The sequence below is a fragment of the Hibiscus syriacus genome, unplaced genomic scaffold, assembly GCF_006381635.1.
Source record: "Hibiscus syriacus cultivar Baekdansim isolate YM2019G1 unplaced genomic scaffold, ASM638163v2 tig00003715_pilon, whole genome shotgun sequence".
Lineage (NCBI taxonomy): Eukaryota > Viridiplantae > Streptophyta > Magnoliopsida > Malvales > Malvaceae > Hibiscus > Hibiscus syriacus.
The window spans coordinates 1,932,028-1,957,109 of record NW_024061980.1 but is presented as its reverse complement, the minus strand read 5'-3'; the positions used below and the strand labels follow the sequence as shown (position 1 = coordinate 1,957,109).

At 34.3% G+C, this 25,082-nt stretch overlaps 1 pseudogene; it reads left to right on the top strand.

Annotated features, from left to right (window-relative positions):
• Positions 1-3,379: 3,379 nt before the first annotated feature.
• Positions 3,380-4,561, top strand: LOC120180652 (annotated as a pseudogene).
• Positions 4,562-25,082: the final 20,521 nt, after the last annotated feature.

The window sequence follows — 25,082 nt, the reverse complement described above, 5'->3', positions numbered from 1 at the left end:
TCTCTTGGCCTTGCCTTATGAAAAACGAGTACAAAATAATTCCATGCTTTGCATTGCGTTTATTATTAGGTTGGTTTTGGCTTTGCTTCCCCATTTTGTTTGTTCATTTTGTAAAGAAAATTCCATAGGACCTGTTTGAACAATAAACATCTATACACTTTTTTATTTTAAAAAAACACCTTATTCTGCTTCTAAATTGTGCTCTTCTATTTCCTTAATGGGTTTTGCTATGATTATGAAAACTCTATTTTTTGTTTTTATTTTTACTTCTTTACTTGATATATTAATTAAATAATAATAATAACTTGATTGGATTTGGTTGGATGATGTTAGTGTTGAAGTTCTAGTAATATAGATTCAGTCTGACAATTTTAATACTCTATCATTGCACTAAATCACATATCCATGAACTGTATCTTTTGACAACGTACAACACCATTTGAACTGTCTCTTAAATAGAAGACCGTGTTTGTTGCTTCATTTATTGCAAAAAGTTAATTAAACCCCCGATTTCTTCAAACAAACAAAATGATATTTATTTTACCAAAAAGGTACCCATTTTATTTCTCTCCATTGTAGATTCATCAAGAGCTATTTATTATTATTAAAAAAAAGTTCATCCTTGGAACTCTTTGGTGTCATTTTTATTATTTGAAATTAGTCAAACCTCATCAATTTCGGAGATTATTACTGCTTTGGTAATTAAAAGTTTGTTCCCCACTTGCATTGTTCATGGTAATGAAGTCTAGATAGTACCTCATCATATTTGGTGGAAAGTCCATTAACTCATGATATTTGCATCCTTGGACAGTATTCTCTGATTTATGTAGGTGCTATGATTTCATAATTGAATTAGTCAACAATTTTATTTTATTATTCAAGGGAGATTGTGACTTCAAGAAAGTCAATTACTAAAGGTAAAGAGTCCGCTTGTAGAGGAGCAAGTTTAAAAATAAAATTTTAGTGTTATGTTTGGTAGAAGTGTTATTATTTATATTCAAGTATATTTTAGTGCATGTGAATAAGAAATTAACTTCATTTTGTAATTTTTAGTCATGGTTTTATTTCGATATATTTAAGAAAAATATTATTATTTTTATTATATTTTTAAAATCAAATTCAGGTTTGTAGTAATTTTCTTTATGTTTTAACTAACTGTTTTCGAATTCATATATAACTCGTATTAAAAATCACCGGACCTTCTACCCAAATGAAATATTGTGGAGGCCACCGCATATCCATGATGAATACGTGATTAACGATAATGATTAATGTGATATTTATATTTCTTTTTTGTTACAATGTGATATTTATATTAAAACACTATTGATGTATGCTTTTTTTTGTATTTTCATAATTCCAAAATTTATTCACCTCAAAACAAGTAATAGCATAAACTGTAACTAAAATACGTATTAATCAATCTTACTTAATATTATTAATTACTTGACTTGAGATTAAAAAAAGAAAAAATTTGATTAAAAAGATCACATCCGTGCAGTCTAAAGTCTTGGATTTTCAGATGAATTATAGGGTATTATTTTATTGAGTCTCATGTATATTAAAAGTTACAAATTGATATCTAATTATAGGATATTTTTTGTTGAGTCGCTTAATATTAAAAGTTACAAAATGATCATTTAACTATTCATTTATTTTAGAATTATTCTTTTTTCTTGAAAAATTGATGGCAGTTTAAGTTGGACGTTAACTTGCTGATTAAGTTATAATAAAATTTGATCTTAGAATCTCAGACGATTATTATATCTCGGTTAGCATGTTAACGTCTAGCTCAAATAATTGTTAAGTTTTTAATAGAAAATGATGAGTTTAGAACATATAAATAGTCGAGTGATCATTTTGTAACTTTTAATAGTTGAGGGGTTTAAAAAATAATTCATTATAGTTGGAGGATCATTTATGTACTTTGCCCATTAAAATATACGTCTGGCTAAAATTCAAAAAACAACCCCTACCTCTCATGATAGATTTCGGTCTTTTCCCTCTTGATATTTGTTCACCCAATGCAAACCCCCTGAAAACCTTGATCTTTACGGACCGATATTCTATCTCAATCTGGGTAGTATCTCATTTCGCCATCCTGCTCAACTTCAACCTGAAAAGGATTTAAACTCTGATAAAGAAAAATTTAAGAAGCACAAAAGAAAAGCAGTGTGGAAGAAAATAAATAAAGAGAGAGATGTACAAGAACCAGCTGCAAGAGCTGGCCCAGAGGAGCTGATTTAATCTTCCTTCCTACGCCTGCATTAGGGAGAGTCCAGACCACGCTCAAGGCCACCGTTATCTTTAACGGCGAAACCTTTGAGAGTCCTCAATGCTGTTCTACTCTCCGTCAAGCCGAACACTCCCGAAGTCGCCCTCCAATCAGTGACAGATGCACTAAGCTCCATAGGGTCAAGTGCATCCATTATTTTAGAAAAAATAATTAAATTTAACTTAATGTGTTAAGAAAAAAAGAAAAAAATTATAATTTTTGCATACCCATTATTTTTAAGAAAAGAAAATTAAAATTTTGGACCTCTATTCTTAAATTTCTGGATCCGTCACTGCCTCCAATCCCTCTCTGTTCGTGGACCTTCTCTCTCTCGCTGCCAGGGTCCTAGAAGTTTTTCACAGCTTATTTTATTTTTTTAGAACTTGCACCTCATATGTTTAAGGCTCAAATTTGAGGGAGGGTAGGTTTTTGGCTAAGTAGAACCATGGGGAGTGATCGGGACTAAACCATGATCGCCGGAGCTTGAGTTCAGGTGGTTGCGGGGAAGAAGGGAGTGGGAATCACTGGAATGCCCTTTAACGGTTAATGAACTAATAAAAGTAGTATACGATTTTATGATTTGTTTAGGTGGTCTAAAGAGAATTTTGATTTTGTTATCATATGTTTAGAAACAATTGTATTTTGATTACCTGGTTTTTGTTGGTGTAATTAATGATTAATCATGGATATAAACCTGTTTTTCCCTGATGTCACGGTTCAGTTAATTTGGATTGTCAAGGTTTCCTTTTGAGAGAGACATTTGCTTGTCAAATTAAGAGAAACTGGTCATTTTTCTTTAGCTATATGAGAACTAAAAGTACCACCTTTAGAATTACGTGTGGACTTAATCTTAGCAAGTATAGCTACGGGATTAACATACAACTGTTGTTGGAGTTAAACTCGCGGCTTTTTTCCTGTAGTATCAGACACTACCTCCTTGAGAGCGAAAATGTATGTGAATATGAGTAAGCCGATTACAATGATGGCTCGGACTTCTATCCGATGATGCATATCGACAAGAATGATACACGTTTTAGATAATCCTGCTTCATAAGAAGCTTTCAAATTTAAGAGATTGAGAGGTTCTGAATGTTTTTCTTTTTGTATTTATATCTGAAAACTTCTTGAATATGTCCTTTCTAGTTGTCTGTAGCTTTGTTGGGGTTGTTATTGATCTGGCTTCGTTATGTTAGGATGAGACGGGTTTCTAAAAACCTCTTACAGGAAATTTCGCAAAGAGTTGGAGCTCCATTGCCGCATTATACAACATTTAGATCAGGCCTTGGGCACCAACCTGTCTTTACGGGAACAGTTGAATTGGCTGGAATCACTTTCACAAGCGAACCTGCTAAGAACAAGCAGAAAAGAATGCTGCCATGGCAGCTTGGGCATCTCTAAAACAATGTGAGTCAATGTTTCAATTGTTTTTTTGGGATATTTAGGAATGATTAAATAGGTAATACGCAGTTTCTTGTGTGGTTAGAAGGAATATTTGTGCCTAAACTGAATTTGTATCTTTTATTTCCAGTGGCCAAGGAAACTGCAAGCTCTTCAGAGCCAGGAAACAATGATGAACTTGAACAGATCCTAATAGCTCGGGCACTGTTAAATTACCGAGCAAAGGAAAAGATGGCAATTGGAAACTCCTCCAGTGCCTCGATACCATTTACAAAGAAGTTTCCTATGCAGAGTCCTAGACCAACAACTCAACAACCTTCAACCACCTCTAAAATCCTTTCGTTAAACTGCAATAAGGTCGTTCCTCGAAGTCAATTCATGTCAGCAATACCAAATGACAAGCCCGTTAAGCCATAATCGCAGGTACCTGCACCTCGGAGCCATGTGATTCGTCCACAGAAATTCCCTGCTGCTGAAGCAGCTCCTTATGTCCCCATCCTACAATTTAGGACACCTTGTCACGGCATTGCTCCGGCGGTGACAATAAGAACAGCAGTGCCTGTTTTCTCTGCACCTCCACGGCCACCTTCATCCAGTATTGCAAGTTCCTTCGCAGCAATCACCATCTATACTCCGAACCCAAGTGACACAAGCACCATCCATATGTCTTGATCCACCTGTCACCATTAGGCAAGTAGTTCCATTTGCAACCGCACCAATGCGAAAAGATCTTCCAACTGCTAATCCTTCTGCTCTGCCCAACAAATCAGACGATCAAGTAGAGGAAGCAACATGCAAAAACACAAAAAACCTGCAAGAAGTTGAGGCAGTACAGGTTTTAGAACTCAAAATCTGATGGTAGTGAAAGAGCAAATTAAAACAACAGGACAAGAGCAGAAGGATTAGTCTTTTTTGTTGGTATGAAGCTTGTTTTGTTACATTTTTGTCACTTCATCAAATGAGTGCTTTTACCCATGGTTTTCAGAACCGGACCGGTTAGCGAACCGGTCATGCTACTGGTTCATTGGTTCAACCGGTCGAACCGGTCCGACCGGTCGGAAGAACCGGCCGACGTCATAATTATTTAAAAAATTAAATAAAAATACCAAAAATATTTAATAAAAAATAATTGTTTATATCACAAGTCATATTCAAAGCAAGTCATAACATATATAAATTAAAAACCATAAAATCAAGTGAAACAAAATGATTCAAATTAACTATAACATAACCATAAAATCAAGTGAAACAAAATGATTCAAATTAACTATAATATAATATTTAAGGTAAAACATATTAAATAATAAATATAATTATATAACTATAATTAAAAAATAAATTTGGGGTTAAAAAATCATAACAAAATGATATTGTTTGGTTTAAGTTTTTTTTAAAAACAATCCCACATGGCTAAGAAACATAGAAGAGCATCCCAAAAGTCTAAAGAGTAAAAATATGAAAACAAAATAATCTCACATTACTAAGAAAAATAGAAGCACATCACAACTAACTTCTATAAATAATAGAGGTAATTTGACATTCAAAATCATGGAGCCTTTTTGTGAGCATTGAATGAACTATTCTTTCACTTCAATCAAGCTCGAATTTTAGGCTTCAATCGAGCTTCTAATTTTTTTTTAGTTCAAGCCTTTTTGAGTTCAAGTTTCAATATTATATTTCGAGTTTGAGTTGAACTTTATAATTTTTAGCTTGTGAGTTTGAATTGAGCTTACTTTTAAAGTTTTCAAGTTCGAGTCGAGCTCAGCAATACTCGAGTTCGACTTGGCTCGTTTAACAAACGACGTTGTTTGGTTTAATTTTTTAAAAAAATAAAAATAAAAATCCCGGTTTTTCCCGGTTTTCAGCCGATCCGGTTCGAACGGTTCAACGGTTCTAACCGGTTCACTAATAGCGGTTCAACCGGTTTAAATTAAATCGAATTAAATAACAATTTCCGATTGAACCGACCAATCCGATCCGATTTTCAAAACAGAGCTTTTACCGTCTTTCTTGTTTTCTTAGTCGTTACAATTTTTTAAGTTTAAGTTAGTATTTTCAGTCAGATAACAATGCAAATTAAAGTTAAACTATGTCTAGCAAGGTGGCAGAGAAATGAACAAATCCATTGGTCAAACATTGAGTATTTTCAGTCTACGTCGCTACTTTTTATGACTAGAACGACAAACTCTCTGCAAAAGAGCTTTTCGTGACAGTAGATGACAATTTCGTAATGGGAATTCCTACTTTTTTTCTACCATTTCAGAAAGCTGCTCCACTGCGTACATCTGATAAGCTTGGATTTTTGCAAAGTTGACATCTTAAGCTAAAAACATGGGTATGATCCAGTCCACAAAACGCAGTCGTTCTGACCATCATTGAGGTACCTTATCGTACACAATATGATCCCAATGGTACCTAGAAACAATATCCTTGATTCGCAGGAAAATGAATTGACCAAAGTGGCCTCTTAAAAGACAATGTACATATACATTAGTTTTTTTGCTTAAAAAAAATCCAAACCACACTGACTATTCTTAGTGACAGTTCAATAATGCTACTTTTGCGTCAACTGGTTAATAGATTAAGGGGAAACAAATAAATCACCACTATGAAGAAAAGGTTTGTCACTTTTCATATTGTTTATATAATGGTAGAAACTCCTCCCAGCTGTCTCTATAATCAACAACACAACCACTCAATATATCTTTCAGAATCCGATTCACCTGCTTAGACTGACTGTCGGTATGTGGATCATAAGAAATATTGAAATTCAACAAAGTACCAATGGCACTATGCAGAGACTTCTAAAACTTCAAGGTGAATCTCGGATCACGATCTGAAATAATATATAACGGTACCCTATGCAAACAAACAATCTCAGAAATATTACAATCGTGCAAGCTTATTCAAGGAATAGTCAACCCCCACCGGAATATAGTGAGTGGATTTGGTAAGATGGTCAACAATAACCTAAATAGAGTCCTTCTTTGATGGAGTCAAAGGTAGACCTAAAACAAAGCACACAATCACACGCTCCTATTTCCACTGTGGAATCTCAATATGCTATAGCAACCTCGATGGACGCATATGTTCTGCCGTCACTTTTTGACAGGTTAAGCACCGAGACATATAGTCAACGATATGCCGCTTAAGTTATTTCCACCAATGCCTCTATCGGGAGATTCTTATACATCTTATCCCCACCAGCAGGCATAGAGTACGAACTATCATGGGCCTCACGAAGAATGACTTGTTTCAATCTATAATTTCTTGAAATACAATATCGACCTCTGAAACACAAAACACCGTCCCGATCAACTGTAAAATCCTAAGATGCACTACTCTCAACCTCTCTAATCTGGTGAATCGAAAACGGATCGTTACGTTGTTTCACATAAAGCTCGAAAACAAGAGTGTTGAGTTAATCGATCGACGGAATCGGCCAAGAGGGGGGTGAATTGACAATTAAAATTTTGGTGGAAGCTTTTGTAGAAAATTGAAAGTAATTACACAGCGATTTAGAGTGGTTCAACTTTCTCAATCAAAGTCTACATCCACTACCTTATCTATCCAAACTAAGGATTTTCCAACAAATTCACTAATTTGTTCTTTCTTTTGAGGCCAAAGAGATAACCTTACAACTCCCTCAAGAGTATACCCCAATTCTTGAGAACACTCTTTCTCAAAGAGAAGATTACAAATTTGCAAACTTACAAGGAAATCATCACAAGGTAGATTGTTTGCACAATTCTAGAACAAAGAAAAAAAACTCAAAAATGAATACAATTGAGTACAAGTAGTGTTCTTGAAAGCAAAATGAATATTGAATGAAAAATAGGCTTGAAATGCTCAAACTTGAGGTTTGATGCTTTCTCTTTGATTCTCTCTTGATTCTTGTTGATTGTTGTTTCTTGTTATTAATCAATGGCTTATAAGCTTGTTTAAATACACCTTCAAATGATTCTGAACGTTGGGGATGCTTAGTGGAGTCAATAGAGCCATTTAAGTGTGAAAACAATTAATTAAAACAGTTGGGAGCGTCAGTGCATCGATGCATACCCATGGTGCATCAGTGTAAAATTCAAATACTTTGACTGTTGGACCCTTAGTGCATCAAGTGCATTCGATGTTTCAAAATAGCCAGAGTGCATCGATGCATCAAATGCATTCGATGTTCAATTTAATTCATGGTGCATCGATGCATGGATTGGTGCATCACTTTGATAAATTGATTTTAGGCTTGATTTTGGTTCAAAATACTTTATGAGAATTGTTTCAAAAATAGTTTAAGTATAAAACACAATTTTACACATTTAGTAAGGTTTGAATTTGAACTTGAAAGACATGGAGTAATAATTTGATATTCGATTAATTAAATCGAATATACTTAGAAAATCATTTGTAAAATCTTAAAATTCATTTAAACTTAATTTGTTATATCGAAACACAAAAATGTTTTCAACAATCTCACATTTTTTGATATAACAAAACATTTGTGTTATTTTAAGATTTTCTAAAATTTTGAAATCAATTTTGAAAAATTACTCCACCTTACTACAACACTTCTCCCCTTTAACACTTTTACACTTCTCCCCCTTTTTGTTAAATCAAAAAGATATTAAAATATTTTAAACAAGGTTTTGAAAAGCATAGCCAATTGATTTTAAATATATATATATATATATATATAGCTTAAGCTGCTAAGATCACAATCAAAAGAGAGATTAGCCATTAGTTCCATAATCAATATTCATAAACAAATGTGAAATGGCATAATTGGTCATATATATCTAATGATGAAAAAATAAGAAAAATCAACCAAACCAAAAATATATATAAGTTCAAAATCTAATCATTCAAACCATAACAAATTCAAGCATTTAACAATCCAAAACAAACAATCCAGAAACATAAAAAACAATCCAAGTTTGAAATACTAAGAAAGCATGGAGAAAAGGTCTAATCCATCGGAGGGTCGGGAGAAGGATAATGAGCTCGAACTTCAAGAGTGAGCGCGTCCATACGTTCACGCATCCATACGTTCACGCATCTCCCGCTGAAACTCAATAATCTGAGACTCCATGAAGGAAAACCTCAGATCAAATGACTCCAAGAAGGATCAAAAATATGGTGGCATTTGATCTTCTTGTCGTGCCGGTTTCGGTGCAGACTCATCGTCTGGAACGTGATCGTCGATATCTTGCATAAGTTTTTGAAACTCATGATCATCGTCAGCAGTCGGTGTCGGAGGAGGAGGAGGAGAACGAGAAGAGCTAGGAGCAGCTCGTGAAGAACTAGCTCCCGGAGTTTACTTATCGGGACGAAATACCCAAAGACCGGTTTTCTCGTCTTGTTTCCAATCCACTTTCTTCAAGGAAGTAAGATTGATTTGATTTTGGAGTAGGATAGGATTGTCGAGAGAGACGTTTAGACCGAGTTTGATAAAGAGGTTACTCAAAAGACATCCATAAATCAATGTTTCAACATGTTTTAAAGGAACAATGTTTATGATATCCACCAGTTGACTAAAAATAATGTGGGGTAGATTTATTTTGATCTTATTTTTAATACAGCACATCCACCATAAATCCCTAGCACGAAGAGTGGAGTACCTACCTCCGGATGATCTAAACCACCAAGAGATCATCAAATGAAAAAAACGATCGTGATGAGATCGTAGAGTACTAACACTAGAATTTGGAACATAGGGATATTCCACATTTTCATTCTCATTACATAACCCATCATCATCTAACCCAAAACGGAAAGCTATAGTCTCGGGGTCAATATTAATATATTGGCCTAAAAGATAGGATCTAATGGTTATAGTCCCACATTGAGTTTCGTTTTGAATACATACCACATTAGAATAGAAAATGCGGACTAACTGTTGATAAACGATAGGTTTGAGCTGAAACATTTTATCAAACTTCCAAGCTTTAAGAATCAGAAGGTATTCAAAGTCAATATCTATCATAACTTGAAGAGAAGGAATACGCTCTTCCCGGATTCTATAAGATTGAAAAGAATTTCTGTACCTAGAGTACAATTCGTCTCTACGACGCTCAGGCATGTTAAAATAAGATCCTAATAGAGATGTAGGTGGAGGAGGAATGGGATTAGGAGGTTGGTTTGAACGAGAACGACTCGATGAAGTCCTAGGGCGTTTGGGATTTGACATGTTTTAAAGACTCAGAAAAAGGAAAGTAACCTGCAATTTGAAAAACATGTATGCACAATAATCAATCCCAAAACTCAATTGAGTCCTCAATAATTCAAGGTTCTCTAAACCGAATCCTAATGGGCAAGGTTTTGAAAACTATTTAAAAACAATTTTTGTAAAATCATAATATGTATAGTTTTTATGAAAACAATATAATTAAATCAAAAACATCAAATTTAAAAATTAAATTCAAATTTTTGATTTTTTTATTTCAAAAATTCAAAAAAAAATTTGAAAATTTGTGAGTTTTTGATGAAATTGGTTGTAAAATCTAGTTTGTAATCATCAAACAATCAATGCCCGATAAAATGTTCATCCTAGAACTAATTAAAACTAGTCCTAAGATTAGAATATGATAAAATAGAGGTTTTTAGAAAAATACCTTGAAAATTTCAGATTTGAGAGGAATGAGATATTGTGTTGCACAATTTAATGATAGTAGCAGGATATAGAGATGAAAAGCTCGAAGATTCTGATTAAAAACGTTGATTTTGGAGCAAGAGGAGAATTTAGAGATGAAGAGAGGCGTACGGCTGAGAGGGTTTAGTTTTTAGGGTTTAAAAATAAGAAAATAAGCCTTTTAAACCCAAAAACCCGACCGATGCATTGATGCACATTTAAGGCGTGCATCGGTGCACCTTCATGGTGTATCGATGCACATTTAAGGATGCATCGATACACTATTAGGTGTATCGATGCATTAAGCACAAAAATGTCAAAAATCCGTTTTAAACACTCAAAATGCTAAATTAATTAGCTCTAGTGGTATTGGCAACTCATATAATGAAAAATAATCATGTTCAATCAATCAAATTAAACCTTAAACTATATTTGAACATAAAATTAATTTTCATCAAGCAACATTAACTCCCCCTAACTAATATCAAAGAATGCAATCAAAAAGTATTATTATAAGCATTTTTCATTTATACTTAAAAGTGATAAAATTATTTTAAACACTAAGTGAAGATAGGTCAGTTAAACCTAATTCTCTCCTAAGTGTCCAAAATCTTTCCTTGTCTAAAGGTTTTGTAAAGATATCCGCTAATTGGTGCAAAGTATCAACAAATTCTAGAACAACATATTCCTTAGCGACATGGTCTCTAATGAAGTGATGTCTAATTTCAATATGCAACACAATTTTGTTTTTTTGAAAACTAAGAAATCAGCATATTTCCAAGGAATTGGAAAGTACCGGAGGTGCTTTTCCTATCTAATTTGCCTCCTCCATAATCCACATCAGAGAAGACATGCTAGATAAAGCTAGAGTCTCTAGGATACCAAAGTCCTAAACTATTAGTGTCCTTAAGGTATCTAAAGATCCTCTTAACAGCTAGTAAATGTGATTCCTTAGGGCATGATTGAAATCTAGCACATAAGCAAACACTAAACATAATGTCTGATCTACTTGCAGTTAGATAAAGCAAAGAACCAATCATTGACCTATATAATTTAACATCCACACATTTACCTCATTCATCTATGTCAAGCTTTGTCGATGAGCTCATTGGAGTGTTATGTGGCTTCCCATTTTTCTGTTCAAACTTCTTGAGCATATCTTTGACGTACTTAGCTTGATTAATGAAGATGCCATCTTTTCTTTGCTTGATTTGGAGTCCCAAGAAAAATTAGAGCTCCCCCATCATGCTCATCTCGAATTCACTTTGCATTATCTTAGAAAATTCTTGGCAAAGAACATCAATAGTAGAACCAAATATTATATCATCAACATAAAATTGAACTACTAATAAATCTTTACCTTTTATGCTTTAAAAACAATGTAGTGTCAACCTTCCCTTTGGAAAAACCTTTCTCAATTACAAAGTTTGACAATCTTTCATACCAAGCTCTAGGAGCTTGTTTTAAACCATAAAGTGCTTTTGTCAACTTAAGAACATGATTTGGAAATTTTAAATCTTCAAAACCATGAGGTTGTTCCACATACACTTCTTCATTTATAAAACCATTTAAAAATGCACTTTTAACATCCATTTGATATAATTTAAATTCATGAAAATATGCAAATGCTAATAACATTCTAATTTCTTCCATCCTAGATACGGGAGCGTATGTTTCATCATAATCTATGCCTTCTTCTTGAGTATAGCCTTGAGCAACAAGTCTAGCCTTGTTTCTCACTATATTACCACTCTCATCAAGTTTATTCCTAAATACCCATCTAGTACCTACAGTAGATTTATTACTAAACCTTTCAACTAATGTCCATACTTTACTTCTCTTAAATTGATTTAACTCTTCTTGCATAGCCATAATCCAATGTTCATTTTTAATGCTTATTTAATATTCTTAGGCTCTATGCATGAGATATATGCAACATAATTACAAATATTTCTAAGAGAAGATCGAGTTATTACCCTTTTGGATGGATCACCTATAATCTCACCATCTTTGACATAGTTGTACTCTCTTGGGTAAGATACTTTTCTTTCTTCAATGGTTGGATTCTCGAAAGGATCTTGAGTTTCCTCATCTTTCGTTTCTTCCTTTGATGATGGTTCTCCAACGTCATGTTCAACGTCATTTATATTTATAATACCTACATCATCATTCAAACAAGAATCCTTCCTCGGAAGGGGATTATCATCGAAAACAACATGTATAGACTCTTCTACAACTAAAGTTATTTTATTAAATACTCGATAAGCTTTAGAATTTAAGGAATAACCCAGAAAAATTCCTTCATCACTTTTAGCATCAAATTTGCCAAGATTGTCTTTACCGTTGTTTAAAACAAAACATTTACATCCAAAAGGATGAAAATAGCTAATGTTAGGCTTTTTATTTTTGAAAATTTCATATGGAGTTTTCTTTAAGATTGGCCTAATCATTACTCGATTTACAACATAACAAGCGGTATTTGTGGCTTCCGCCCAATAATATTTTGGCAAATTGTTTTCACAAAGCATGGTTCTAGTCATTTCTTCTAAAGTTCGATTTTTCCTCTCAAAAACTCCATTTTTAGGGGTTCTAAGTGCTGAAAAATTATGGCTAATACCATTAGAATTTCAAAAATCAGTAAATTCAAGATTTTCAAATTCAGTTCCATGATCACTCCTAACACTAGTTATAGAGTAACCTTTTTCGTTTTGGATTACTTTTGAAAACATGATGAATTTTTCTAATGCTTCATCTTTAGTACTTAATAATAGAACCCAAGTATATCTAGAATAGTCATTTACCAAGACAAATGCATACTGTTTTCCACCCAAGTTAGTAGTCCTAGTTGGCCCAAAAAGATCTATATGGATCAATTGTAATACTCTACTAGTTGATACATCATTAATGGATTTAAAAGAAATTCGCTTTTGTTTTCCTTTAGCACAAGCATCACAAATTTTATCATTATCAAATTTAAGCTTAGGCAACCCTCGAACTAAATTTCCTTGAATTAGCCGTTGCAAAACACTCATACTAGCATGTCCTAGTCTCCTATGCCATAACCAACTATCATGCTCATCCTTAGCAACTAGGTATAAATTAGTCATATCAATAGAGTCTAAATGTACTATGTATATGTTTCCTATTCTATGACCAACAAACATAATCCGATTAGATGCAATGTCAATAACTTTACAACCATTAGTTTCAAATATGACCTTGAATCCTTTATCACATAATTGACTAATACTTAAGAGATTATGCTATAATCCATTCACATATAAAACATTTTTAATTTCTATAGAAGAGGTATTACCTATGGTACCAATACCTCCGATGTGACCTTTTGAATTATCACCAAAAGTCACTTCTCCTCTATTTTGGTGTTAAACTCTATGAACCGGATTTTGTCTCCAGTCATGTGTCTTGAGCATCCACTATCAAGGTACCATGAGTTTGAATTTGTTTCCCGTGCCTTGTAGCAATGCTCATTTTCCTACAAACATAGATTAATTTCTAATTTTTGGTACCCAAATTCTTTTGGGTCCATATTCATTATTTTCCAAAATCCTAGTCCCCTTAGGTATCCATTTGTTTAGGATATCTTTATCTTTAGTAGTAATGAGTCCTTTAGGAACCCATATACTTCTAACGATTTTTCCATAAGAGGTTCTTCGGGGACCTCTATGATTGTAGTTTTTAAGACTTTTTCTAACAATTTTGAATTTTGAATTTTCTCCATTTTCAAAATGTTTTGTTTCAACTTTATCAAAAGAAGCTTTAAGATCATCAATTTTGTTTTGATGATCATCATTGACCTTTGAAAGTAAATTTTGCAAATCCGAATTTTTCTTTTCAAACTCTTCTAGTTTGATTTCCAAATCTTTGATTTTACTTTCAAAATCATTGTTGGTCTTGGATATGATCTTATTTTCATTTTTCAATTTTGAGACATCATTTTTATATTTTAAAAATAATTTCTCATAATCCGAAGCCAACCCATTATATTCCTCTAATAACTCATCATAAGATAAATCATCTAATTCAGATGAGTTAGAGGTTACCTTAGAATCTTCCCCGAATGCCATCAAGCACAAGTTTACTACTTCTTGTTTCTCTTCATCGCTCCATGTAGCCACATGAGCCTTGTGCTTATTCTTTGATTGACCCTTTCTTTTCAATTGTGGGCAATCATATTTGACATGCCCCGACTTTTTGCATTCATAGCAAATGATAGGGTCCTTCTCTTTTGGTTCATTTTTGAGACCTTTATTTCGTTTGAATTTTCTTCCTCGGTAAGGTCTCATCATTTTTCTGAACCGTTTGGCAAATAATGCCATTTTCTCGTCATCGTCATCTTCATCTGAATCACTCTCATCTTTTGTGAATTTGAGAGCAACTCCAATGTTTTTCTTCTTCTCCTTCTCCTTTGGTGTCTCATCAATTTTATCGAGGTCCACCTCATCTTCAAGCATTATTTCATGAGTGGGGAGGGAACCAATTAGCTCTTCAAGAGCTAAGGATTTTAGGTTCTTAGCCTCGATGATTGTTGTCTTCTTGGATTGCCACGATATTGGAAGTGAGTAAACTAACTTCCTCACAAGAGTTTCGTTTGGAATGATCTCTCCATATGATTTGAGACCATTGAGAATCGTTGAGAATCTATCCGTCATAGCTTTGATATCTACATTTGGTTTCATCCTGAAATTTTCATAGCTATGTGTTAGAAGACTAATTTTAGATTCTTTTACCTCATCGGTGCCTTTATGAGTGACTTGTAGTTTATCCCATATTTCTTTGGCGGTTGTACAAGATGAAACTCTTTCATATTCATCTGGTCCAAGAGCACAAAATATGATATGGATTGCTTTGGAGTTGAGCTGGAACATTCTTGTCTCTCCTTCACTCCACAATCTTGGATGAGTAAGAGGCTTGATATATCCGTCTTCTACAACATTCCATGCTCCCATGTCACTTGCTTGAATGAAATACATCATCCTATTCTTCCAATAGGCATAGTTAGCTCCATTGAAGAAATGAGGCTTGTTGACAGGCATCGAATCGAGACCGGAGTTGACATTTGAAGTAGAGGCCATTGATGACTTGATAATCGATGTAACTCTTCCTGAATCGACTCAAGAGGCGATTAAACCTTTAAATGAGTGAGGCTCTGATACCAATTATTGAGTTAATCTATCGACAGAATCGGCCAAGAGGGGGTGAATTGGTAATTAAAGTTTGGTGGAAGCTTTTACAGAAAATTGAAAGTAATTGCACAACGATTTAGAGTGGTTCGACTTTCTCAATCAAAGTATACGTTCACTACCTTAGCTATCCAAACTAAAGATTTTCCAACAAATTCACTAATTTGTTATTTCTTTTGAGGCCAAAGAGATAACCTTATAACTCCCTCAAGAATATACCTCAATTCTTGAGAACACTCTTTCTCAAAGAGAAGATTACAAATTTACAAACTTACAAGGAAATCCTCACAAGGTAGATTATTTGCACAATTATAGAACAAATAAAAGAACACTAAAAAATGAATACAATTGAGTACAAGTAGTGTTCTTGAAAGTAAAATGAATATTGAATGAAAAATAGGCTTGAAATGCTCAAACTTGAGGTTTGATGTTTTCTATTTGGTTCTCTCTTGATTCTTGTTGATTGTTGTTGATTGTTATTGATCAATGGCTTCTAAGCTTGTTAAAATACACCTTCAAATGATTCTGAATGTTGGGGATGCTTAGTGGAGTCAATAAAGTCGTTTAAGTGTGAAAACAATTAATTAAAGCAATTGGGAGCGTCAGTGCATCGATGCATACCCATGGTGCATCAGTGTAAAATTCAAATATTTTGACCGTTGGACCCTTAGTGCATCGGTGCACTAAAAGTGCAACGATGCATCAAGTGCATTCGATGTTTTAAAATAGCTAGAGTGCATCGATACATGGCTGGTGCATCGATGCATCAAATGCATTCGATGTTCAATTTAATTCATGGTGCATCGATGTATGGATTGGTGCATAGGTGCATCACTTTGATAAATTGATTTTAGTCTTGATTTTGGTTCAAAATACTTTATGAAAATTGTTTCAAAAATAGTTTAAGTATAAAACACAATTTTACACATTTAGTAAGGTTTGAATTTGAACTTGAAAGACTTGGAGTAATAATTTGATATTCGATTAATTAAATCGAATATACTTAGAAAATCATTTGTAAAATCTTAAAATTCATTTAAACTTAATTTGTTATATCGAAACACAAAAATATTTTCAACAAAGAATATGAACTACACGTAACTCTGCCAAAAGACTATTTTCAACAAAAATATTTTCAACAAACTCATCCGAGCAAATAATGCCCTTAAATCCGAATAACATTACGACTCAATACATCGGTAACCATATTAGCCTTGTCTAGGTGATACTTGATTTCACAATCGAAATCCTTAAGCAATTCTAACCACCGACGTTGTTTCAAGTTAAGCTCTTTCTGAGTGAAGAGGTATTTTAGGCTCTTGTAATTAGTGTAAATATAATACTTCTCACCGTAAAGATAGTACCGCCAAATCTTAAGGGTAAAAATCACAGCTGCCAACTCGTGATTGTGGGTAGGATAGTTATACTCATGAGTCTTCAACTACCGCGATGCATAAGCCACTTCATTCTCATCCTGCATAAGTACACATTCTAATATATTATGAGATATGCATCACTATAAACAATATAAGCCTTACCGAGTTTAGGTTGAATCAGAATTGGTGCTTCAGTCAACACATTTTTTAGCTTTTCAAAGCTAGCCTACTAGACCTTAGTTCATTCAAAATGTGCATTCTTCCGAATAAGCTTCTTTAAAGAGCCATTCACAAATCTTTGATAGTAACTATCTAAACCCTGGAAGCTCCAAACCTCCGGTAAATTCTTCGATCATTTACAACCCATAACGACCTCAATCTTTTTCAAATCCACCTGAATACCCTTCGCATAGACTATATGACCTAAAAATGTCACTTTCAAAAGCCAAAAATCACACTTGTTAAATTTCGCATATAACTGATTCTCCTTTAAAGTTTGCAAGATTATTCTCAAATGTTCCTCATGCTCGGTTTTAAACCTAGAATAGACCAAGATATCATCGATGAAGACAATGACAAACTAATACATATATGGTTGGAACACTCTATTTATGATATCCATGAATGTGACAGGAGCATTAGTCAAACCAAACGGCTTCACGAAAAACTCGTAATGGACATAACGAGTCTATAAAGCAGTTTTAGACATATCAAAATCCTTAACTTTGAGCTGGTAATAACTGAATATAAAGTATATCTTAGAAAATATTGAAGCTCCACAAAATTGATAGAAGAGATCATTAATACAAGGTAATAGATACTTGTTCTTAATCATAAGTTTATTCAAATTTCGATAATCAATGCAGAACCGTAGTGCCCCGTCTTTTTTCTTAACGAACAAAACTGATACTCCCTACGGTGATACACTTGGTCAAATAAAACCATGTTCCAAAACTCTTGTAACTCCATCATATTAGCTGAAAAGATCACAGTGAAGTTCTTACAAACAATTCTTATAAACCTTATTAATCTCCACCGGAGTACCCACAGAAAGATAAATAGAGAATGAAACCTTAGTATTCTCAATAGGAATCTCAAGACCCCCAACTATTATACTCATCACATAAGAGTGAGTAAAATAATTATTAAGAAGTACAATGTATGAAATAGAATAGAAGAAAATGTACCCGTAATAATATTTGGCCAATTTTGACCCCCGTACCTCTGAGTAGCATTAACCAACCCAGAATGTCTCGCTACTAACCTATCAGAACCTTTACTCTAATTCGGTCTATCTCTACTAACCAAACCAGAACCAAAACTGGTCAGTCTACTCTAATCCCTACCTCAAGTCAGTGCTTGAACAAAAGTTTGTGACTGACTAGGACTATAAGAACCAATAGTCGGAAGAGGACACTCATTGAAACAGTGCTCCCTATAGATACATCGTAAGCATCATTCACTCTTATACTTTTTGGGTGCCTCTTGTTACAGTAAGAGCACAGTGGTACCTCATAACCACCAATCAAACTGCTAACAATAATAGTCGGTAGCATGTCACTAGTCTTACTGTAGAAAAACCTTGAGAACCCACATTGTAATATCCTCAATACCGGGTTAGTGACTAAATTGTAAAGTCTTATAATTTGGTGATTAAAATAGAATGATTGAATAGTATAAAGATTTATTTGTAAATTATTGTATAGAATTGAATTGAAAGAAATAAGGAATTGAATGGCAAAGAGGTCATTTACAAGAAAATAAGAAAGGAAGGGTTATATATTAATCCACGAGGGTTGAAGAGGGGAGAACACAAAGGCTTCCAGAGTTTTTCTTCTTCTTCTTTCTTCCTTGTACGAGTAAAGCAAAACAAATGTGAGTTTTTTTATTATTGAGTTTCTTGTTAAATTTAAGATTGGGTTTTGATTATTAGATGATAACTAAGCTTAAGGAAAGCTTAAGTTATCTTAAAATCAAAGTATGATAAAGTTAGAAGAGATTTAAGATTAGAGGTTCTTGAATGAAATCTTGGAATATAGTTCATATATAGAATTGGAAGTTAAATTTGACTTGTCATCAATCTAGTTAAGACATATTAAGTGTTAGAAGTGGAATTAAATCATGTTGCAAAGTTAGTATAATTCTTGAATTTCATGAGGAGGATAGGATTTTGAAGTTTAAGATGAAATAAATGAGTATATATATGTTTAAGTATATATACTGGAGTTAAGAATATAAAAGGGAATGAAAGATGAAGGAATTAAGCTAAAATGGATAAGTTTTCAGGTTCAAGAAGTGAATTCTGGGCAGAGTGCATCGATACACATCCACTGTGTACTAATACATCAAGGATAAAGTTCCAGAAATTATTAAATGTGCATCGATACACATGAAGTGTATCGATGCACTCCTTTAAAATAAAAACATCGAGTGCCATCAGTGTATCGATGCACAAGTAGTGCATCGATGCACCCCTTAATATTCAAACATCGAATGGGATTTGTGTACCGATGCATAGGTAGTGCATCGATGCTCCCGTTAAGGGATGCATCGATACACTGTAGAGTGTATCGATGCATACCTTCATTAAAAGATAAAAATAACTTCCATTTTAGCCTAAGGAGTAATAATTTAGAATATATCAATTAATATTCTGATATGTATCAATGTATTACTATGTATATATAGAACATAATCTTGTTCCGGAACAATCAAATGACTAGAATCGAATCAAAACAAGGCTAAGGTGAGTGTATTTTATAGTTAAAATGTATAGAGACAAGACTTGTGATAAGTCTATCTCTGATAGTTGAATTCATGATTCTATACTCATGTACATGCATATATATACTATTGTGATAATGATTGTATGTATAATTCATTATGTGTTAATATGATATTAAATGAACGAATGTCATTGCCAGAGAAACAATCCAGGTATGTGGAATAATGGAAATGATTATATGTGTTTATATGAAAAGTGATGAAAGAGATATGAAATGAGAAATGTATTCATATTTAAGCTCATGTTATATGATATGAGAGCTGTAGGTATAGTTGGCATGCCAAGAGTCGAGGGTTTATAGTGGTCCTTCAGGACGTATCCAATGATCCTTAGGGACATAATGGTCTTTCGGGACAAATATTCACTGCCCCTAGTGGGAATTTATTGAGCTGACAGCGTTAGTGCACAACCTCAATATACTCACGTACCTTTGTTTTCAATAATGTACATGGGCAAATGAAAAATAAATTAAAGTGAAAATGGTACAATAAGGTAAGTCTTATAAATACATGCATATTGAAATGTCATGATCATAAGGTAAAAATTCATATTCATGAATCTATTGTTACATATTTATTCATTGTCTCACTAAGTCTATGACTTAGCGTGTAAGTGATTTATACGTATATACCAAGAAACAAGAAGAGCAGTACTACAAATGATAAGAACAACATCACTACTAAAAGATCAGATCAGAAGTAATTGACAAAGTAGGTATTTTGGGTTATGCATAGAGTGTTGGCATGTAATAAATTGTTAATTACGAATGTTTTGATCGATTTTGTATTTCGTGGTCTCTCTTATGTAAATTAATATATTTTGTTTTAATGAAAGTTTAAAATTTCCTTGTTTTTCTTTAAGTGTCAAAGTTTGAAAAGTCAATGTGATACCTCAGACTCATATTTGGGTCGGATACGAGTTAGGGGTGTTATATTTAATGGTTTCATAGCTACGGTTTAGTCGAGTCTCAGTATAAACTGAAGTCTAGAGTGTCTTATAATGTATATATGCCAAAAAAATAGTGAAAACTTCTGATCTGATAGAATAGTAAGTATGTTGTTTTGCTAATAGAATGATATTATTGTGTCTTAATAGATGTCCGGACATGGTAGTTCTAGAAATGAAGCAGTAGATGATAGACCCGCAGAAAGTAGCAATTCACCTGCCCTGGCCAGGCATAGTGAAGAACAGACACCCTCTGGAGTGCATGTGAATGACCAAGATGTATTCTTTAGAACGTTAGACGTGGTATTGACGCGTTTCCAACCTCCTACTACTTTAACTCCGAAAATGAATGTTGTGAAAGAGTTGAAGGGTTTAGGATCTCCCGAGTTTAGAGGGGAAGCTAAGGAAGGTCCTGTTACTGTGAACCTTTGGCTTAATGACGTGAAAGTCATGCTTGAGGGACTTCATTATTCCGATATTGAGAAGCTAGATGGAGTAATTTCCTTGTTAACAGTACAAGCAAGGATTTGGTGGACCAATATTACATTGAGGATGTCTAGTAATCAAGTAACTTGGTCATCGTGTTTAGAAGAATTCAAGCATAAGTACATTGGAGATCAATTTGTTCGACAGATGAAACAAGAGTTCATGAATTTGAAGTAATGGAATCACACTGTATATAAGTACGAGTGTGAATTCAATAAGTTGAGCCGCTTTACTACGGAGCTTGTTCCTACAGATAAAGATGCTTGTGAGTAGTTCGTAGAAGGATTACGTCCTCGGTTAAAGGAAATACTGATTGTATTGAATCTATCCTCGTTTCAAGAGGTACTCAATCATGCTAAAGCTTTGGAAAGAGATCATAATGAGAGATTTAAAAATTCAAGAGCTCATACAGTCAAAATAACGGGTGCTTCTTCGAGTTCTGTACCATAAAAAATGAGCAAAGATGCTGGTTCTCGACCTCAAGCTAGATCAGAGTCAGTGGCATCCTCCGCAAGAGGATCAAATCCGATGAGAGGTAGACAAATTCAGTCAGTGAGATCTGGAGCTGGGAGATCTAATCAGAGTCAAGTCAGACAATGCCCGCATTATGGAAAGAATTATTTTGGGATATGTAGGATGATTTTCGGAGCTTGCTTTAGATGTGGGGAGACCGAACATTTTGTTCAGGATTGTCCCAGGGGAGCCGGTGAATCTGCACTACAAAAGAGGTTTATTTCTGCAGGCCAAAGGGGTAGAGGTAGAGGAAGAAATCAGTCAGAGTCCTCTGCTCAACAAGAGATACGTTCTACTGCTCGAGTGTACAATCTCAAGACCAATGAGGATCGGGATGATCCAGAGATTATAATAGGTACCTTTCTGTTGTTTGATAAATATGTTATGGTATTGATTGATACGGGGTCTATATATTTATACATTACTAGTAAGTTAGTGAGAGAATTGAATATTCAGTTAGAAACTACTAGCAATGAGGTGATAGTAACGAATCCGTTAGGACACAGTGCTCGGGTAAATATGGTGAGTCGAGGGTGTCCCATACGAATCCAAAGAATTAAATTCCCTGCTAATCTGATGGAATTACCCTTCGACGAATTTGAAGTGATACTGGGAATGGATTGGTTATATCATTATTATGCTAATGACGATTGTAGACTGAAAAGAATAACGTTAAGAAGTTCAGAAGGAGTAGAAGTTATTGTATTTAGTGAAAGATGAAATCCGTTGGCGAATGTGATATCAGTAATGACTGCAAAGAAGTTACTGCTACAAGGATGTCAAGGATTCATTACTAATGTGTTGGATGTAAGAGCCAAAGACAAAGAGATATAAGAAATTCCTATAGTGAGAGAGTTCTTCAATGTTTTTCCTGCAGAGTTGCCAGGTTTACCTCAGGACAGAGAGGTAGAATTCCAAATTGAGATAATGCTGGGAACAACACCCATTGCAATGGCACCATACAGAATGGCTCCAAAATAGTTGCAAGAATTAAAGATTCAATTATAGGAGCTACTGGACAAAGGGTTTATTAGACCAAGTGTATCACCTTGGGGAGCTCCAGTTCTATTTGTTAAGAAGAAAGATGGTTCAATACATCTCTGCATCGACTACAGACAGCTCAATAAAGTGACCATTAAGAACAAGTATCCTCTCCCCCGAATTGACGATTTATTTGATCAATTAAAGGGAAATTAAATTTTTGTCAAATATTGATTTGCGTTCGGGTTACCATCAATTGAATATTCAAGAGAAAGACATTCCAAAGACGGCGTTTAGAACAAGGTATGGTCACTATGAATTTATTGTGATGCCATTTGGAGTTACGAATGCACCAGCTGCTTTCATGGATTTAATGAACAGAATATTCCAATCATATTTGGATCAGTTCGTGGTGGTGTTCATTGATGATTTTTTAGTGTATTCAAAGTCAGAAGAAGAACATAGTTCACACTTAAAGATTGTTTTGCAAATTTTACGGGACAAAAGGTTTTATGCTAAATTCTCTAAATGTGAATTTTGGTTGAATGAAGTGGTATTCCTTGGACATGTAATTTCTGAAGAAGGAATTTGAGTGGATCCTCAAAAGATTAAATCTATTCTGGAGTGGGATGTTCCCAAGAATGTGTCAGAAGTTCGAAGTTTTCTGGGGTTAGCTGGTTATTATCGAAGGTTCATTAAAAACTTTTCGATAATAGCTTTACCTCTAACTAAATTATTGAGAAAAGAAGTAAAATTTTCTTGGACTCGGGAATGCCAAGAGAGTTTAGAAAAATTAAAGAAGAATTTAACAGAAGCTCCAGTGTTAGTCCAGCCTGAGTCTGGCAAGAACCTTGTAGTGTACAGTGATGCATCTCATAACGGTTTAGGATGTGTGTTAATGTAAGAGGGCAAAGTAGTGGCCTATGCTTCGAGGCAACTAAAACCACACGAAAAGAATTATCCTACACATGATCTGGAGATGGCCGCCGTAGTGTTTGCTCTTAAGATTTGGCGTCACTATTTGTATGGTGAAAAGTGCTACTTGTATACAGATCATAAGAGTTTAAAGTACTTGATGACTCAGAAAGAGTTGAATTTAAGACAGAGAAGATGGGTGGAATTTCTCAAGGATTATGATGTTGTGATTGATTTCCATCCCGAAAAAGCAAATGTGGTAGTGGATGCCTTAAGTAGAAAGACGTTTGCAGCCTTACGAGCTTTGGATGCCAAACTATCATTTGGCGGAGACGGTGCAATTTGTGCGGAATTGACTATCAAGCCATCATGGCTGGATCGAATTAAGGAATTGCAAATAAAAGATGAAATGTGTTTGAAGAAATTGTAACAATTTAAGAATGAAGAGCTAAATGATTATGAAATCAAGTTGGATGGGAACTTGTATTTTCAAGGGAGATTGGTGATTCCAAATGATGATGAGTTAAAGAATGATTTATTAACGGAAGCTCATTGTAGTCCATTAACGATGCACCCAGGAGGAAACAAAATGTATATGGACCTCAAGAGTCGATATTGGTGGCCTGGAATGAAGAAAGACATTACGGTATTTGTATCAAAGTGTTTGACTTGTCAAAAAGTCAAAGCTGAGCATCAGGTTCCGTCGGGATTGTTATAATCAGTATCAATTCCTCAATGGAAATGGGAGAATGTAACAATGGATTTTGTGTCTGGGTTGCCTTTAACTCCAAACAAAAGGGATTCAATCTGGATGATTGTAGATAGATTGACTAAATCAGCCCATTTTATCCCGGTGCGAACTGATTTCTCCATGGATAAGTATGCCGAGCTATATGTTAGAGAAATTATACGCTTGCATGGTATACCTATTTCTATAATTTCTTATCGGGATCGTTGATTCACATCGCGATTTTGGAAATCATTACATGGAGCATTGAGAACTCGGTTGAACTTTAGTACAACATTTCATCATCATACCGATGGACAATCCGAGCGAACTATCCAAATTCTGGAGGATATGCTTAGAGCTTGTGTAATTGAATTCAAAGGATCGTGGGAAAGGTATTTGACACTTGCTGAATTTGCATTTAACAATAGTTATCAGTCAAGCATCAAAATGGCTCCCTATAAAGCTTTATACGGGAGAAGATGCCGTACGCCCTTGAATTGGTTTGAGCTTAATGATAGAGAAGTTATTGGTCCCAAGTTGATTCAGGAAATGAAAGAAAATGTTCAAGTGATTCAGAGTAACATCAAAACAGAAGCTGATAGACAAAAATCGTATACAGATTTAAAGAGAAAGGAAATAGAATATCAAGTAGGAGACAAAGTGTTTCTTAAAGTTTCTCTTTGGAAGAAGGTTATGAGGTTTAGACATAAAGGAAAATTGAGTCCTCAGTTCATTGGACCCTACGAAATTATTAAGAGAGTAGGACCAGTAGCATATCAGTTAGCTTTGTCATCTGAAATGGAGAAAATTCACAATGTCTTTCATGTTTCAATACTTCGGAAGTATCAATCT